Genomic DNA, 19,837 nt, shown 5'->3' with positions numbered 1-19,837 from the left:
TATCCAGCAATGGTGCGACACTCTCTTTTGGCCCCAGATCCTGCCATCGGGCCTGATGTTGTCATTGAAATGAGTTCACTTACGAATCCTTTATTGAATCTACCTGCTGGAGAAACTCTTAATGACATCGAATATACTTATCCCACTGACTTGTCTACGCCTGATTTGGAGACCCGTTTGACTAATCAATCCCGTTTATCATTTGACACTGGCTCTGCCACATCCATGTCCCCTTCAAAAGTTTTGATTTTTGCTGCCTGGTTTAAAAAACATTTTTTGATTCCTCCTTGGACTTACATTTGGCTGGTTCTTATTGCAATTTTTGTATTCATGTCTATAGGATTTGTGGTGTATTTTTTCAGGTTTATCAAAGGAGACTACGTTCAAGAAAGAACTTCAATTAGAATGATTGATGGAACTTTGGCTCCCCACTCCTCTTCGCACATCATGAAGAGGGACCAGACATTTGTGAATATAACTGCTTGGCCCGTTTTAGATGGGATTGTATGGGATGCTGTAAAGTTCCAAATACATGGGCCCACAGAGGTTATTAATGTTCCCAATGCGCTTCGTGTATCTATGGGGGATGTGGTTAAACAAAATATTCGCTCTGATGATTGGGACTTTAAAGCTGTAGAAGCTTTATTTTCTGATTTGAAATACTATGCTGCTTTTGATGCTGAAGAATTATATTTGGAATCTGCCAATTATGGTGATTTGTACTGTCACCAACATTTTGGCAATCACTTTCTGCATAAGACAAATTCATTTAGAAATGTGCTTAACTACACAAAGTGGGAGCACTGTCCCGCACCTGTGGAAGGCAGCTCAAAAAAACTTTTGTAAAAAGTTTTCTTATTTTACTGATTTTGATCAGTCAAACCCTAATGCATTTTATTTTAAGATGACTGGGAAGTCCTCTTCCAAGGTTAGACTTACCCACACTAAATTATTGTATTCGATGTTCTTTATTGACCAGTTGCCTGTTTGGGGCTATGAATTGTGGAAGGATACTATTGATCTTAAATCTGTTTGGGGTTCTAAAAGTTGGCAAGTGCAAGGCACTGAGGCTTTGCATCGTGCATGTGTCATCCCAAACCATATGTTGTTTCTGAATGCCACTATTTCACAAACCACCTGCTTTGGATTGGCTACTTCTAAAAAATTAAATGCTCCTGCGTTTCCTGATTTGGGTGAATTTCTCCATTGGAATAATTATACCAGCACTTCCCTAAGTGACTTACAAGCCCTATTAAGAAATTCCTCTTTTTAATGTGTCCAGCATTATTCCCGAAGGCTGGTTGCTATGGCCAAATAGTGTAGATTCCTGCCAGCACCGTTTTCGGAGTCTGACTCCTGGCTATATGAGGTTAGAGTTGATCCCCGCTTTCAGACTCAACATTCGGTCACCACCTATTCTGTAGGCAAATTGTGCCAGAGTTGGCTCAGACATTCATCTTTAGCATCTGTTAAGCTTCATTTATCCAAACTCACTGACACTGTCGACTCAAATGATTTTGTTAAAGGTCCTGCAGCAGGCAGATCGACAAGATGGATATATGCTGCTTACAATGAAGTTTGGAAACTGACGCAAATTGAAGCTGCTTCTAGGCTTAGAGCTAATGATGAGGTAAGTTTAGAAAAAGTGCTTGCCATTGTAAATAATAGCATTAACACCCTTTCTTCCCGAATTTACACTCAAGAAAATATTGTGTCGTCTGTGGTTGATATTGTGCAAGAAGATGTTGCCGTACTATATCATGGGCAAAATAAATTGCATTCCATTATGCAGTTTGCATGGACTCTACAAACGTTGAAAAATGGCCGAGTTCCATGGGATTACATGAACACGAGTTTATTATTTCTGCCTTTCAATTTGACTGTTAAACAGCAATTTATGCCAATGAACGATGCCACGTTTTCACTGTTGCATACTGAAAAGTTAGAACCTTTACCTTTTTCAGTAGCAGAATCCAGTTCGACAAATTGGCTCATCCATGGGCTGATAATTCTACCTTTTCCCCTTTTCAAATTTGAGTCCTGCATGAAACACTATGCAATCGGTAGATTTGAGCCCCTGGGTGGTGCTTATATTCATGAAGTCTGGAATCTCCCGTTCACATACAGGTGTTTGAGGGAAGACTGCACCACCACTCCAGATCACTCATTAGTGTGCAGAACTCTTCAATTGCACGGTTCTTGTAATATTCTTGCACCGAACCTTGCCTGTGTTTTAAAGGGCACTCCAGCACCGGCCATTACACTGACATCCACATTGCTTGCAAACGTTAGTTATTAAATAATGAAGATTGTTGTGGTATGCATGTTGTTATTCCTTATATCGTTACGGTATCTCAGCATGTAGTTTGCTGTAAGAATGTCTTGCTTCCTCCTCCACATGGGAGGCTCGATGTTTCCATCTGGCCTTCTATCCCGACCTTGAAAGCAGAGTTCAACAAGATGAGTCGAATAAGAGCTCTTTTGTCCCAGAAGGAAGTCCCCCTTACATCTGCGCATGAGACATTCGTCCTTTACGTTGCAAATACTCATACTGAGGTAAATGCCTTGTTAAACACAGACCTGCCCCTGCATTTCAGTGCTTAGATTCACACAATCTTAAATGCTTCGTCGACCACGGGCCTGGCACTTTTTTTAAAGTAGTATGTTCTGGCACTGTGACCTCATTTCAAACTATATTTGGTGTAACCCTGCATTTTTTCATTTGATTATTTCGAGTGTCTTTGGCATTTTTCCGTTGCTCCTGGCTTTAGGAGCAGGCATACTGCTGTTAGCTTGTTTACTACAAAATGGATGCACAGTCTGTGCCCCGCGACGATCTGTCCCGGCTGCTCCACCTTCGTAACCGGATGCTAGAATACCATGAATCGCAGCCCCTGGCGACTCTGAGTGAGGCGTACGGTTTATCTTTCCGGTTCTCATTCTTCACTTGCGTGCAGCCTGTTTTCCATTGCCTGGATTGCGGATTTGAATGGGCCCTAGATTTGTGTCTCTGCAACACGGTGTCTCCTGACCTGGATTTTAATCTACTAATGAGTCCCTTAGTTGTTCATGAACTAGATTGTTCTAGTGCTGGGATTATGGCCTGCGCAGCGGTTCATGGGGTTCTGGGCAATTGGAACATTTGGACTGCGGCCAATGACTTTCTGACGCGCAGTTATCTTGAAGCCCGAGTTGTCCTCTGATGGTACTAGAGGCTCCGGCAAACGAGGAACATGTATATTCTTTCCCTTTACTTAATTGGATGGCTGAAATGCTCATAAATGAAAACAACAACTTCCTATTGGAGGCAGTTGCAACGTATGGTGCTTATGCGCTGTTGTATTGAAGTACGGATTTTTTTCTGCTTCCTTAACATGTACTGAACTCGTGAATATTTTAATTTTAATGCCTTAATGTTTTTCTTATTTTTGAGGTCTTTTTTCACACCATGGCCACCCGTGATCGGTTTTACTGACTTGGTTACTTTTTAATTCGGATTTTTACTCCCAGTTCTCAAGTTTGGCAAAATCCCTGAACTTGGTGCTCTCTCATTCGAACTTGAACTCTGCGTTCTATGAAGCTTGTTTGGGTTATTGTGCGTTCCCCGAACAAGGAAGGGTCTAGTATGGTTTAGGGCCTCCTTTTTGTGCATGTTATGTTAGCATGGCTTATTAGAAGTTTAAACGCCATTTTACCTTTTGCTGCTTTTTGCACACAAAACTGCATAGTTCTTTTTGCAAGTTAGCTTTCACGATGGTCTATACATGAGAAAAGGTTTGTTTTCGAAATCTCTAGGCACACATCGTGCCCCCAGTCTGTACAGTGAGTGCTGAGCCGTCAAGGTTATCATAACATGTGAGCCTGTTTATCGGCATGTCCGTGTAACACATTCTTATCACAACATTTTGGCAGCTGCGAACCAAGCAAGATTCTTGCGCCTTTATCATAGCACACTTGCCATAATTTCACACACTTGAAAGATTCCAGGGATGCAGAGAGCCTTGCTGATACAGATGTAATTTACACTTACTGAGCTGAAAGGTAATGGGGTCCCCCAAAACAAGCTCCAGAGACCTTCTTTAGTTTATAATACATAGTTCCTATATAGGGAGGGTGTTAAAACTAGGCACTATATCACCTGTTTGCACTATCATTGTAATATGATTCCTCCTTTTGTATTTTATGGAATTGTAATCATGCTGACCATATTATTTTTACTCATATGTCTACTTATGTTGACTAAAATACTGCGCATGAGATTACGTTGTTAAAATAAATATTTTAACCTTACTGTGTCTCTTTTTTTCTCCTATTGTGGACTGGTATGAGAGTATAACAAAAGAGTGTTCTCACGTCCCACTATTCCTGAGATGGTCCTAAGTCGCATTTTCTAGGTTGTCTAATCATTTGTTACTTTGCTATAGGACGAAGAGCTAATGTGACACTGAATGCTAGCTGGTTGGGGTTTCTAGGTACAGAGGTGAGTTTCTGGTACACCACAATTCACTAATGTCCTTGGTCTCTGTGCACAGTTCTGTGTATGAGCAGAAATCCTTGCAACACTGGTAATATGCGAATTGTGTCTGATAACTGAAAACCTCATTATAGTAAGGTCCTTCTTATAGCTGTCTGCCTGCCAGCAAACCGTATCCGCCTCCTATGATGTCTATGTTAATCTGGCCTTCTTTTTTCACACTACAATTGCAACATTTACAGCATTTTTCCTACTCAAAAAGACCTTGACCAGTTGACTTTTACAACCTTAGCCCAATTATCACAGAGCAAACCGTGACTGATATCACTTTCAGTAAATCAGGTGTATTTATTTATTTATTTATTTTACAGAGTTTTATATAGCACAAACCTGGCCCGAAGGTATCGGGTATCAGAGTGCTTTACACGAGCACCAGTTGTGTTACAGGAGAACACATTCATTTTTGTTAGGCACGGGGAGATTAAGTTATTTTCCCAGAATCCCAGGATGTAGCACCACCTTGCAGAGACTCGAACCCAGTAACCTAGATTTAAGGTCAACGGCCCTAGCCGTTAGGCCAACTTCTCTGCCCTAATACTTATTTCATTGTTTGCTTATAGATTCATTATAAAATCACTAATACTCAATGGTAAATTAAACTGAAAAACAAACCTAAAATCAAAACTCAGACCACCATACTCTTATTCTTTCCAATCCAATGTGCAACATGCAGAAAGGTTCTCCTGCACTCCCGTACCCCACATGTATTTTTATACTGTCCAGAGAGCCTATCAGCCATTATTTGTGCCAATTTCCAAACACATTTCTCAGCACAGCAGCAGTTCCCTTCAATCGTGCTCGGAGTCTTTTCTCAAGAAAGTAGCCATAGGCCCATCATTGACATATTTTTACAGGCCCTTCTCGCTTCCCCCTTAAGCTTCTAAGTCAAATATTGGGAAAAAAAATAGTTAATATGCAACTTTCATGCTTTTTGTAATCTACACTCTATCGTGGATTACACCACGGTTTAGCACTGAAACTGCTCTCTTAGCAGTTTTTGAACAAATCCATTCCATACAGAATGACACATTCTCTGCTTCTTTGATTTTACTCAACCTTTCAATGGGTCGGATCCCGTTCCACTTGAACGATTCTTCAAACTTGATGTCTATGGCTATTCTCCCAAGTGGTCATACTTACTTTCTGAAAACTCCCAGATAGTATACATAACCAGATAGCCAGTTCAAGTATGGTGTGCTTCAAGGTTCCTTATTGACCCCCATACTGTGCAATGTTTCCTAGCCTCCATTTGCCAAGCTGGTGCAATCCTTTCCCTTTAACATCAAATCATATTCTGATGACACTCAATTTATTGTCTCTATTGAAGAGAACCTTAGTGCTACACAAGAAAATGTTAAGGCCTGCATCTTTTCACCTGCACCCTAGATGCAATATAACTTCCTCAAACTGAATTTAATAAAAACGGAAATTCTATTTTTTTTCATAAAACCAATACCATCTTGTATGCAACTGCTATTTCTCTTCTTGTTAAAAAAATACACACTAATTATGTATGTGAAATGCGTGCCTTAGTTATGCCGTACAAGTACCACCTTGCACAGAGCCCAGTTAAGTTTCTCAAAGGTTTTGCTATCCTTGCACAATATGTGCATCTCCAACTGAAACACTAGTAAGTACTTTTGGATCTGTAGAGCATCCTCCGGTACAAGAATACACCCCAGAGAACCAGGGCTTCCACCATCCTCAAATTTCTCTGTCTTTTATGGAGCCTGAAATAGTTCAATCTGATTACATGGAGCCTTCCTACCTAACACGGAAGAATATCTTACTTTATCTACCAACTTGTGGATAAAAGTTTCTAATTAAGTCTGCCGAGCGTGATACATACTCCCCGAGTGCTAGGACTAAGCCTGGGCGTAGTTTGCGTAGTGGACCCACGTGTAGCTACGCGAAGTGTACTTCGCACTATGCAAGCTACCGTGCAAAATGATGTTCACACTGATTGCATAGTGCCAAATGCTTGTCCACACTGTGCAATCAGTGCAAACCGCATCTTGCACAGTGCAAGCAGTTGTTTTCTGCCGCTCGATTAGATTTGTACGCAAGCGGTCGCTAGCATATGCGACCACTCGCAATGAGAAACCTGACCAACCCACGTTGAGAATCTCGCCAGGAGGTTTATTTTCCACGCTTGCGATCGGCAACTTGATGTTGCTGAACAAACAAGGAAAAAGTCTTGCCGGGATATTATTTTTCTCACTTGTGTTTGTGTACTGTGCTACGTGCAATTCGCGTAATGTGTAGTTGCACAAAATACGCGGGCGTAGTGTAGTCCTACGCCCAGGCCTAGCAAGGACCACACTGTTTCTCTAACCTAGTTTTATGTAAACTATTACTGGGGCCTTCAGCACAGAAAATCTAAAACTATCGCAGCAACTTCAATTTTATTCTTATCGGTCCACTCCTTATACTGTTCAAATATATAATGAAAAACTGCTTACTACAGCTGCCACCTAACTTCACAGCATATAGCTTTTAAGTCACTCTGGAAAGGTTTGAACAAGTCAATCGAGGTGATGAATGACAAAACGCATTACAGCCCTTCCTTACATGTTCACTTCTAAAGTGCAATGACTACTAAAATCGTCAACACAATTGTATTTCATTTATGCATCATGTTGAGCTATTTTGCATTTCCCAAGAACACTTTGTGGCAAAATGGCCATCTTTGCTACACACATGGCCGGTCCTATAGCATAATCCTGAGCTGCACCTCAAAAAAATGTTCTTCTTACTGAGGAGCTTGACTGGTTTCAATCACTTTTCCCTTTTCCCTCATTAAGACCACTCATTGCCACATGAAGGACAGTAGGTTGGCTAGGATACTTGACCTTTGCAGCATGACCATGAATGCCCTTTCAGTGTCAACTATGAAATTGCTAACTTCCCTTGTCCACAATGTCCACATTCTGGACGGCTAATAAGCGCCCTGCAAATTTGGCTTTAGAGGTGTACACACTGAAAATCAGTGCGAACAGCTGCGACCTAACGCACTCCACCGCTTGTGGACTCCGCGTAATGAGGTTAAGTTTATTGTTCACTCCGCAAACTCTGCCCAGGCCTAGTAAAGAAAAAGGTGAAAATTCTAAGATTATTTCTCTGTTTTTTAAATATAAGATATTTTTAACTCCTTAACTGCTGAGGCTTTTGTCCCCAGTGCTGAGCCCTTTGTTGTCTATTTTGAGTACTTTCCGCTAAAGCTTCTGTAGCGTTTTTTCCACATAAGTCATCCACATTAAATGTACTCCTTATTTTCTCCAACATCATGGTTTCTAAAGATACAAAGGGTTTGTGAATTCCACTGGGAAACAGTCAAAGAATATAGCTAAATTGTACGTTTTGGGGGGAAAAAAAGGAAAAAGTGCTCCACAGAAAAAAATTGTCCAGAAAATGTCATCAACAAAAGGTGTGCTGTGCTAAAGCCACCATCTTCCCAACTTTCAGGAACACACAACGCTGTATGGGAAAAACAATTTTTGTACCATAGTTGTTGCATTTTTCTAAGGGATGGCTCAATTTTGTCTACATTTTGTACTTCAATCTAAGTCCAGTTTGTGGCAGAGACCAATGTGAAACCCATAGGTGATGCCAGAAAGGTATGGATTTCTAAAAATTGGACAATCTGCAAAGCATCATTTGTGCAGATCCTTCAGGGTTTCCATAAGAAACTAACTAAATATTGAAAATAAGAAGGAAAAAATGGCTATTTGTCACAACATTTTCATCTGTAACTTCTTGTCACAATGGCTGATTTACAAAAGCAATATCACATTACGCCTTCTAGACTTTTCTAGTTCCTGGGATATATAGGGTTTGTCGTTTTTCAAAGAACTTGAGGTATCCAGAGCCAACAACTGAGCTGGATCTTACAATGGGTTTTCATTGTGTGCTGAGAATAGAGTAATTAATATGGTAAATTATATAGCGTGAAAATTGGTCAAATGTATGCAACTCTGAAATGGACACCACATACAGAGTTTAGGAGCAGTAGGTATTTGGATCTCTGAATTTGTGGCTACCCACACCAGCATGTGATTCAGAGGATAACTTTTAAAATGTCTTCTTTCTGACACACTGGCTTACATTTGGAAGGCACAAATGTAGAGAAATCGATGTGGCATTAACAAATGTTCTACTACTCTGAGTTTCCACATGTCTCCCAATAAAAATGGTATCTCACTTGTGTAGGTAGGCCTAGTCCCCATGAAAGGAAAGGGCCCAAAACATTACATGGACATAACAGATTTTTCCACTGAAAACAGACTAAGTGGGTAGCTGTGAATTGTGGGGCATGGCTCAGCTGCCACCTAAGGAAACCTAGCAAACCTTCATATTTCTGAAAACTAAATGCCCAGGGGAATTCAGGGTGGGGTGACTTGCATGGCTCTCACCATGTGTTCCTACCCAGAAGCCCTTGCAAGCCCCAAACATTGAGAAACACATACAATGTTCTCACATTTCTGTGAAGAAAACTTTGGGTCTTTGGGAAGCCATCAATGTCCTCCCACCCAAAATTCCCCACATCTCCCAATGAAAATGGTACCTCACTTGTGTTATGGGAACTTACAGAATATGCAGATCTCCAAAATTAGGTGAGAATTTTCAGGATCCCTGCAGATTCTGGAAGTTTACTTTCCAGAAATGAAAGACAAAGTTTGATGTTTGCAAAGCATAGTGGGTAGGAAAATGTTGTGGGATCAACACGAATCACACCCCCCACTCCCCCAGAATTCTCTGTGTGTTTAGCTTTAAGAAATGCCTGGGTCTAGTAGGATTCCCCATGTGATGAACTATCCAAGCTGATAAAGTGCAGCCATTCACAATTGCAAGTGTGACAATATTGGGATCAAACCCAGCAATCCTGGCCCATACGTAAAAACAACATCAAAAATAATAAAAGCCCTCTTACTTGCCATTGGGATGGAATATTTTAGTCCAGAGGGAAGCAAAAAGACTGTTGAGGTTTTAAGGGTGAGGGTCGTGGTTAATGATATCATGAGCAAGACTCTCCCAATTATCTCATTAAAATAAATCTTGGCATACAGAGGGCTTTCTGCTATCCCTCATGGCCCAATTGGGAACAAGCCCCCTGTCTGCCGCTAAGGTGGGGGTCAGAAAGACTGGTTTGTCAATTTTCCTGTCGGGGTGTGGCCAATGCCCGAGTGCACAGCCTGCACATTTTCTTTTGCCATAAATACAAAACCCTTTTTGTCTGCTGGGCTTTTTACCCCTTCTGGTAGATTTGGGGCAACCTCCCCAGTGAGGACAAATATCCTATTTTGAATTCCCTGGTGTCTAGTGGACTTTATGTCCCCACACCCAGAAGGCAGATTTGGGCAAAAAACCAATCTACCCTGTGAGGGGCAGAAAGACTGTTTGCCCCATAATGGGGTGGGACATCGCCATGCCAGTGGTAGACAGCCCCACCTCTCCCTTTTGTACATATGTTTTCATCCCTGGTGTCTAGTATCTTTTATGGTTCCTCCAAAGGGTAAATTGGGGATACATTGTCCAATCTACTATCATGCGGGGGCAGAAACACTATTTTACCCTTTTTGGTGATGGGGGCATGGCAATGCCCATGGTGGGCAGAACCCACTTCTATGCTTTTTTTCCTGACTGTTCCTGGTGCCTAACTGGCTTTCTGTCCACCAGGAGAGGCAGATTGGGTCAAACCTGCAATCTGTTCCAGGGGGCAAAAATATTGTTTGCCCCTATTTGGGGTGGGCATGTCCATTCCCATGGTGGACAGCCAGCCACACCTATATTTATTTCCCTTTAATTTCCCCTGGTGTTTAGTGAATAACCATCCCCATTTACCTCTGGGGGTGTAAACACTGTATAGTTGGGGGTAGTTAGAGAAGCGCTAACCCTTACTTAAGAGGCCACTCCCCCTGGTGTCTAGTGGGTCGATCTCTGCTTGGGGATCGCTCATTTGTGGCCATGCCTAGACAGGGATTTACTGGGCAGATATACCCTTAGAAAGGAGGGATTCCCCCCTTTCCAATGATACCTCCCTCATCATATTCAGTGCTTAGGGGGATGAAAAAGGCCACCAGAGTACTGGTGAAGGGAAAGTACAATAAGTCGATTGGCTTGTTTTACTTTTACTTTAAAGGGGATGACATTAGTGCGTCCTGCCCACTGATCATCATTACAAAAAAACATTACAATCTGCTCGGGAAAATTTTTCTCAGCATCCCGGACTAAAAACTGAAAAAAGGAATCCCTCAGGTACAGAGAACCAGAGAGTCCCTTTTTGCCCTCTCCAGGGTCAGTAAAATACTGTCACACACATTGGGGAGGTAGTGCGGGATTGGCCATTGGCCGACGTTGCACTAAAAACGTTAATACTACAACAGGAATGTTGCTTTCTTTATGGATTTGTGCCCATGTAGGCTTTTTGGTACACTTATTTTCTAGATTGCTGTGGGAATTTAGGAGAGCCACTGTATTTGACATGCCACTTTAAAAAACTGATAACATCCATAACCAAGGAAAACAATCAAAACACAGAACAAACAACCTCAATCGCATGAACCTTGACAGTGTCAGACCCTAGCTTTCACTGAATGCCAATTCCCTTGGATTCACCATGAAAACCAACCTCACTCTCTTTTAAGGAAAGTGAAACTGTTTCTTCAAGAAACTTCAGAACTGCTTTTCAAGTCCTTCTGCTCTCACTTCTGGGTGGTTGCTCCATGGCCTCCCAAACTTCTCTTTGGCACCTCTCAAGGGAATACTACATGCCAAAGCAGGCCTCTTCGCTGTCTTTGAATGGATGAAATCTAATCACCTCAAGTGTAACAGCCCAAAAATGGAGATTATGCTGCTGGGAAAATATAACATATTCACACCCAAACTGTGGTGGCCGACTGACACAGCACCCCCCCCCCACCCTCCAAATACACTCCAAATACAGTGGATACTGTTAAGAACCTGGGGATCAGATTTGACACTTCTTTATCCTTCCACCACCAAGCGCTCTCGGTGGCAGGCACCTGCTTCTATTGGATAAAAGCGAATTAAAATGTTTTTGATCTCCTTCCAGCCGTTGCTCGTAAGACAGTGGCAGTGGTCTTAATCCTATCCCACCTGGACTGTGACAGTCTTTACGCAGGAGTAAAGAAAATAACTCTGAAAAAGCTTCAGACTGTCCAAAACGCAGTCGCACGGCTGGTACTGAAACTGCCTTGAAGGCACTCCATACCCTCTATTGACTGCCATTACACAAAAGGATCCTCTTTAATATCCTAGTAATAACCTTCAGAACAGTCAGCCAAACTGGACCCAAATGGCAAACAGTGATTACAACAAGGCTGTTACTACGCAAGTCATTACATCGCATACGTTACAACGCATGCAATGTACCAACGCGTGCGCTTTTATAACGCATGTGATGTAATGGCTATCCACATCGAACCAGGAGAGACAGGTAAGGGGGATTGGGCCTGCTGTGGGGGTTTCATTTTTAGGGTTTAGGGTAGTGTGGAAGTAGTGTTGTAATGTTCGTGTTGTGTAGGGTTGTTTTTTAGGATTTATGGTAGTGTAAGAGTGTAGGAACCAGACTGGGGTAGGGGGAGGGTCATGCTGGGGGTAGTGTTCTAGGGTTTAGGGTAGTCTTTTGGTGTTTGTGTAGTGTAGGGTAGTGTATTTGGGTTTGAGGTAGTGTGGAGGTGGTCGTGCAGGGTAGTTGTAGAGTGTGGGGGCCGGACTGGGGATCATGCAGGGGTAGTGTTTTAGGGTTTAGGGTAGTGTTGTGGTGTTTGTGTAGGGTAGGGTAGTGTTTTAGGGTTTAGGGTAGTGTTGGGGGTCGTGCAGGGTAGTGTTTGAGAATATGGACAGGACTGGGAGTAGAGGAGGGTTGTGCTGGGTGTAGTGTTTTAGAGTTTAGGGTAGTTTTGTGGTGTTTGTGTAGTGTAGGGTAGTGTTTTAGGATTTAGGGTAGTGTCGGGGTCGTGCAGGGTAGTGTTTGAATGTAGGGATCGGACTGGGGGTAGGGGGAAGATCGTTCTGGGGTAGTGTTTTAGGGTTTAGGGTAGAGTTGTGGTGTTTGGGTAGTGTAGGATAGTGTTTTAGAATATAGGGTAGTGTTGGCAGTCGTGCAGGGTAGTGTTTGAGTATAGGGATCAGACTGGTGTTAGGGGGAGGGTTGTGCGTGGGTAGTGCTTTAGGGTTTAGGGTAGTGTTGTGGTGTTTCTGTAGTGTAGAGTGGTGTTTTATGGTTCAGGGTAGTGTCTGGGGTCATGCAGGGTAGTGTTAGAGTGTAGGGACCGGACTGGGGGAATGGGGAGTGTCATGCTGGGATTAATGTTAGAAGGTTTAGGGTAGAGTTGTGGAGTTTGTGTTGTGTAGAGTAGTGTATTTGGATTCAGGATTTAGCGTAGTGTCTGGGGTTTTAATTAGGGCTGGGCGTAGTTCGCGAAGTAGCGCTGCATGTAGCTATACGAAGTGCACTTCGCACTACGTGAGGTACGCGTAGCACTGCGCGAACTGCGTAGTACCCTGTTCACACTGTGCAAGATGCCGCTCCCAATGATTGCACAGTGCGGACAAGCATCCGGCACTGTGCAATCATTGAAAACAGCATCTTGCACAGTGCGAGCTGTGGTTTTCTGCCGCTCAAGTAGATTTTTTCTCGAGCAGCAGCTTTCTCAATGTGGACTAGTAGTTTCTCATCGCGAGCAGTCGCGAGCATACGCGACCACTCGCAATGAGAAAACTGAACTCCCTGCGTTGAGAATCTCGCCGGGAGGTTTATTTTCCATGCTCGCGATTTGCAATTTGATGTTGCTGATCGCGAACGATGAAAAAGTCTCACTGGGATGTCATTTTGCTTGCTTGCGGTCACCAACTGGACGTTGAGAACTGCGAGCAAGCAAAAAATGACTGCTGCACTACGCTACGCGTTTTACACTGTGCTACGTGCAGTTCGCAAAGTAGCGCAAACATTGCAAACTACGCGAGCGTGGTGTAGTGCTTTGCCCAGAGTTAGTTGTGAAAAAATGCATTGTAAAAGTATGTGGGGTGTTTGGATCCATTGTAATGTCATTTTAAAATGCATTTCAATACGCTTGCGAACTGATGGTATGCGTACTGATAAATTGCATTGTAATGGTACTTGATAACTAAAAACATTGTTGAAAAAGCATGCCTTGTTTTGCTTTGCAAATACCTCAGTGTGAGAATTGAACCTTATATTACTCGATGTCTTCCGAGATCCTCCACTGAAAACGTGCTTGTACCTCCCCGTTTCCACCTGATGTCCAGAGGAGGAAAGTCAATGGCTGTCCTTGGAATACGAGCCTGGAACTATCTGCCCACCCAACTGAGACTGACACAGTCAGAATCCATGTTTAAGAAAATGTTGAAAACCTGGATTTTCTCAGCCCCAGATAGCCTGGTTATATCTCTCATCTGATAGCTGTGATGTCTGAGACCACTTTCCTTGAGACTCCCTTCCACCTGCCACTTAGCGCCAAGATGCTCCTCAGAGTGATAGCTGTGCTCCAATGATGATCAAACTCAATTGGCTCCCCTTGCCTGTCTGCATCCTCTTTAAAACCAGCTGCATCATCTACTAAAAAAATCCTGACCATTACTCCCGCTTATCTTGCATGCAAGGCCATCTTCTCTAGTGGTTCTCAGCGCACCTGCCACCAGGACAACATTAGATTGCAGACTAAGAGCCAAATTATGATGTAGTCAGGAAGGGGTCCAGATGGGATTCGGTATTGCAGAATCCAATTCACAACCCTTGTTCCTGACCGAATTGTTCAGATTTTTCAACAACCAATTATGATGCTCAGAAACCTTTCAAGCAGTCAGGTTGTGAAAGGCATTGGGACAGTCTGTGCCTTTCGGATTGGAATCGTGTAGCTCTATTTGCATGGTTTCTGGATGAGCAATGACGATGACCATGTCAGACAGCCGTTCCCATTTGGTGTGCCCGAGACAAAGCGGCTGCTGGAATTGGTCTTTGGAGGCCTGTTGCGGACCCCCATTCTCCCGGAAACATCCAATTGGGGCCCAGTGGCATACCCAAGGGACTCCTCTTCCCAGCCATGCACAATGTGGCAGGCACCAGAGGGTTCCCACCACAGGGTCCATAGTTTTTCCCAACCACCGCTTTTTATTGACGGGAGTCTGTGTTCTTGTTCTGAACACAGGCTCCCATTGAAGTCAATGCAAGTCTGACCAAATGATGTTGGGAAGCATTATAATCGGTCGTCCAAACTCACAGGACCCGTTAATTTGGAAACTATTCTGGAACCGATTCGTTCTGGACAGTTTCCAAACGACATCGTAATCGGGCCCTAAGACGTGCAAAAAATGGAGAAAGCTAAGACAACAGGTTTTTTTCACCTACGCACCTAGGATCTGGAACAGCATCTCCTTATCCACCAGGACCATCCCCATCGCTGCTCTAATTTAGAAAAGAGTTGAAGCCACACTTATTTAAATACCACTACAGTAGTCCATAAACCAGCTACCTCTCTACTAACTTGTTAACTTTTGGATGGATTTTGATCATGAACATTCCTCTGCCTTTTGGCTAGGTTTGCATTATAGAAATAACACATACATATATACACACCTGCACACTTTATAGAAGACTTTCTTAAGAAGAGCAAAACGAATATGATTGAATTTTTGGAAGTATGTCCATACTGAGATTGCACATTTACCCAAAATTATGTTTTTAATTATTTATAATTTCTGTCTACAGTGCACATAAAATTACATCATAACTAAACATTGTACCTGCAAAATACTGAAGATGTAATTATGACCTGAACCCCGAAACATTTTTCTTATTGGAGACTTTCTCAGATATTCTGTTAAATCAAAAGGAAGTCCCTGATTCCATATTTCTCAGCCCTTTTAACCCTTAAATGATGAGGTTTACCCCTTCCATAGCGCTGAGCCCTTTATTTGAAAGTATGGACGGTTCGTGCTTCATAACTTTTTTCCCCACAAAAGATATACACATCAAATTTACAACCTTTTTCCCAAAATGTTGTACAACTCATGGAAGAATCCAGAGACCTGTACATTGCTGGAAAGTAGCCAACATTCTGAATCCAACAAGGGGTTTATTTCTTTAGATTACTAATAGTTTTCCCAAAGACACATATCATTGAAATTCCTCCATGGCTGTTCTAGAAAAGCAATATGCTGTACGTTATTTTAGATTTTTCTTCGTGCGTCAGCCATGTATTAATTCATAAGGTAATATTAAAGGAATGAAAAATGAGTAATTTGAATTTGGAAATACCCTGAATATACTATGATTCATAGGTCAGTTTGCAAAATGTTATAAGATGTGTAGGTGTAAGGCGCAAGGGTGTCCTGGTGCTGAGCAGGTGTGTTTGCCTATCCCTGCCTTGGATAGGTAGGTTAATTAAAAAATCAGGAGGATGCTCTGATGTGGAGGGGCAGGATGTTCAATGCTTTAGGCACAATGTAGGAGAATGCCATACTCCTGATCTTGTTCTGTGTATGCATGAGATGTGTGCGAGTAGGAGTCTTGTGGAACAGCTGTGTCTGGGTGGTTGGTAGAAGGCGATGCGACGGTTACAAGTAGGTGGGCCCTAAGTTGTGTAGCGCTTGAATGTCTTTGTGAAGAGTTTGAAATTAGTGTGTTTGTGTTTCAGGAGCAAGTGGAGCCGTCTGAGGAGTGGGGTTATGTCACGTCTTTGCGGGAGGTTGAGAATGAGTCTGGCTGCTGAGTTCTGGATGGTTTGTGGTCTTCCAGTAAGTTGGTTGGTGATCCCAGCACAGAGGGTGTACCCATAGTCTCATTTGCTGGTGACAACACCTTGCTTGATGGTTTTCAAGTGTTGCTAGGGAGCCATTTGAAGATCTTCATCAGCATCGTAAGGGTGTGGAAACAGGATTCAGTGATGGCAGTTTGTTGTAGATGATGATTTCAAAGTTCCTGGTATGGGTGCTGGGTGTGGGTTAGAGTCGGACCAGTCAACAAATGGAATCCCATCGCAAGTTGCTCTTGCTGAGGGTCACTACTTTCGGCTTGTCAGTGTTGAGCTCAGTGTTGAGCTTTCTTGCAAACTGACTAGCATTTGGAAGCAAAAAAGTGAGAGAAATGCAAACCATATTAACAAATGTTTGATGGTTCAGTATTCCCACACTTCTCTTTATAAATACAGTACCCTCCCCCAATAAAGAATAGGCCCCAACATTCAACATCAAGACAGCAAGATTTTTCATTGGATTTCCATCTCTATATGGATTTGTGCAGGGTCCTTGACAAAATATTGAGTTGCAAATATCAAAAAACTAAAATATAGGGGTTAAAATCTCGTGACGTGGAAATATCGATGTCAAGAAATACATTTTTTAAACATAGAAGCCATTAATATCATTTGCAAAAACATAGTTGTTTAAAATATCGTTTTTTAATTTGTGTTATGTATTTTAGAATTTATTTTAAGTGTATGTGATGTCATTTTTTTGGATAAGTGTTGTTTATGTTTTGTAATATAGGTGTTAAATTTTTTGTAGTTACTAAATTTAATTTAAATAAATGTTGAGTTTTTTAGTTCCGTATGCATATGGATACGATTCGGTCAGACTCCCACTTACTGCAATGGGAGCCTGTGTTCCGAACGTGAACACAGGCTCCCGTTGTAGAAAGGGGTGGTTGGGGAAAACCTTGCACCCTGCGGTGGGCACCCAATTGTGCCTGTCAAACTGTGCATGGTGTGGAAGAGGGGACCCATGGGTACCACTACGGGCCTAATTCAGAGGGCCCCAGGTGAGGGGGGCCTGCTACGGGCCTCCAAACACCAATTACAGCAAACCGATTCGGAAAGGCTGTCCGAATCATTCATCCTTCTTGCTCACTCGGAAACCAAGTCCATAGATCTGTACGAATCGGCCCCAGAAAGGCTTGATCTCTCCGAATGCCTTTCTGAACCAATTCAGTCAGCGCTAATGTTTTCCAGGCATCTTACTTTGTCGTTTGGAACTGAAAGCGAATCGGTCAAAAACAAGGGCTCCAGATTGGTTTTGCAAAGTCGAATCCGATTCGGAGCTCTTTCGACCGAGATCGGAATCGACCCCATAGTTGTTAATTAATATTAATTAATTAATTGATAATTATGTTAATTGTGAAATTTATTATTTATTTATTATTATTTATTTATGGGCTGTGGAGTGTGCAGGTTAATGAGTGGGAAGTAATTTTTTTAATGAATAATTATCTGATAGTTAATATGAATTAATTAATTGATAATTAATTACTTCATTTGTTTAGGTGCTGGACAGGGTCGGGCTGAGGGATGAGCCTTGGGTTACGCCACAGATGATGTTGGTGACTTTGGATCAGAAGGGCGGGAGGAGGACTCTCTGGGTTCTGCTGGAGAGGAAGGACGTGGTCCAGTCTAGGGCCTTCTTCTGGATTCCGGCTTTTTGGAGGCTTGTCCTTAGTGTGCAGTGGAAGACAGTGTCGAAGGCGGCAGACAGGTCCAGGAGGATGAGGACTGAAGTTTCGCCGTTGTGTAGCTGGCGCTTGTTGTCGTTTGTGGCGGCAATGAGGGCGGTCTCGGTGCTGTGTTTGCGTCTGAATCCGGACTGGGATGGGTCTAGAATGTTGGTGTCCTCTAGGTGGCGGGTCAGCTGCATGTTGGCGACTTTCTTGATGACCTTAGCTGGAAAGGGGATCAGGGAGATGGGCCGGAAGTTCTTGAGGTCTTTGGGGTCCGCCTTGGGCTTCTTGAGGAGGGCGTTGATTTCGGCGTGCTTCCAGCTTTCCGGGAATGTCGCTGTGCCGAAGGAGATGTTGATGACCTTCCGTAGTTGGGGTGCGATGGTTGCGTCAGTTTTGTTGAAGACATGGTGTGGGCAGGGTCTGACGGAGATCCCGAGTGGATGGAGTTCATGACCTTGCGTGTGTCTTCGTTGTTGATGTGGGACCACAAGGTCAGCTGGTTGGTGCAGGTGGCCTTCGGGGTGGGGTCTGTTGCAGTCGGGGTGGATGAGGAGTTGAAGCTGTCTTGGATGTCGGCGATCTTGCGATGGAAGAAGGTGGCCAGTGAGTCGCACAGATCTTGCGAGGGCGGGATGTCGTTGGTGCTGGCACTGGGGTTGGAGAGTTCCTTCACTATGTTGAAAAGATCTTTGCTGTCGTGTGCGTTGTTTTCCAGTCGGGTTTTGAAGGACAATTTCTTGGTTGTTCTGATGAGGTGGTGATGTCTGCGAGTGGTGTCCTTGTAGGCTGAGTGGCTGTCTGGTGTGTGGTCGTGGAGCCATTTCTTCTCCAGCTTCCGGCATGCACGTTTGGAGGGACGAGGGTGTTGGCACAATCCTCGATCCGCTGTCTGAAGTTTTGGGCAGCGGCGTCTGTGTCGGTGGGGTCGGTGGGTTGGTTCTGGGTGAGGGTGGAGGTCAGCTGGTCTTCGGTGACTTTGCTCCAGTAGCGGCGAGGCAGCTGTTGGATGCGGTGGTGCGTGGTGGTTTTCTTGAAGGTGAAGTGGATGCATTAGTGGTCGGTCCAGTGGAGTTTGGTGGTGTGGTTGAAGGCGATGTGGGTGCTAGTGGAGAAGACGGGGTCGAACGTCTGGCCGGCGGCGTGGGTGGGTTCGGTGACGAGTTGTTGGAGGCCGAGTTTGGCGATGTTATCGATCAGGGTGGCGGAGTTGGCGTCGTTGTTGTTCTCGAGGTGGAAGTTCAGGTCCCCGAGGAGGATGTAGTCTGTGGAGGCGAGTGCGTGGGTGCTGGCGAGGTCGGCGATGGAGTCACTGAAGAGGGTCCTGTGTCCAGGGGGTCTGAGGGTGGTGTTGGGGTCGGTGTGGATCCGGAAGTAGAGGTGTTTGGAGGGGTGGAGGGAGTCATCTGCGAGGGTGTGGACCTGGAGGGTGGACTTGTGGACGTTGGTTATTCCTCCTCACATTCTATTGATGCGATCTCTGCGGGAGATCTTGTAGCCGTCCGGGATGGCTGTGGGGATGTCAGGATGCCGAGGAGTCGTTCCACCAGGTCTCAGTCAGGAAGGCAGCGTATGGGGGTGGCGGTGTCGAGCAGGTCCCAGAGTTTGATGGCGTGTTTGCGTGCAGAGCGGGTGTTGAGGAGTATGCAGCGGAGGTGGTTCTGTCGCATGTGAAGTTGCAGGTGTGGCAGGAGAAAGGTCCGTGGGTGCGTTTAGGGGTTGGCCTGGAAGCAGCGGTGGTCTCGGCCGGCGCTGAGCGAGGAGAGTGTTGGCATCGTTTCGGAGTCTTGTGTCTTGGCGTGCGCGCGGTCCAGGGGTTCTGGTGCTGGGCG

This window comes from Lissotriton helveticus, chromosome 1_1 (assembly GCF_964261635.1).
Source record: "Lissotriton helveticus chromosome 1_1, aLisHel1.1, whole genome shotgun sequence".
NCBI classification, from domain to species: domain Eukaryota; kingdom Metazoa; phylum Chordata; class Amphibia; order Caudata; family Salamandridae; genus Lissotriton; species Lissotriton helveticus.
This window is presented reverse-complemented; position numbering follows the sequence as displayed.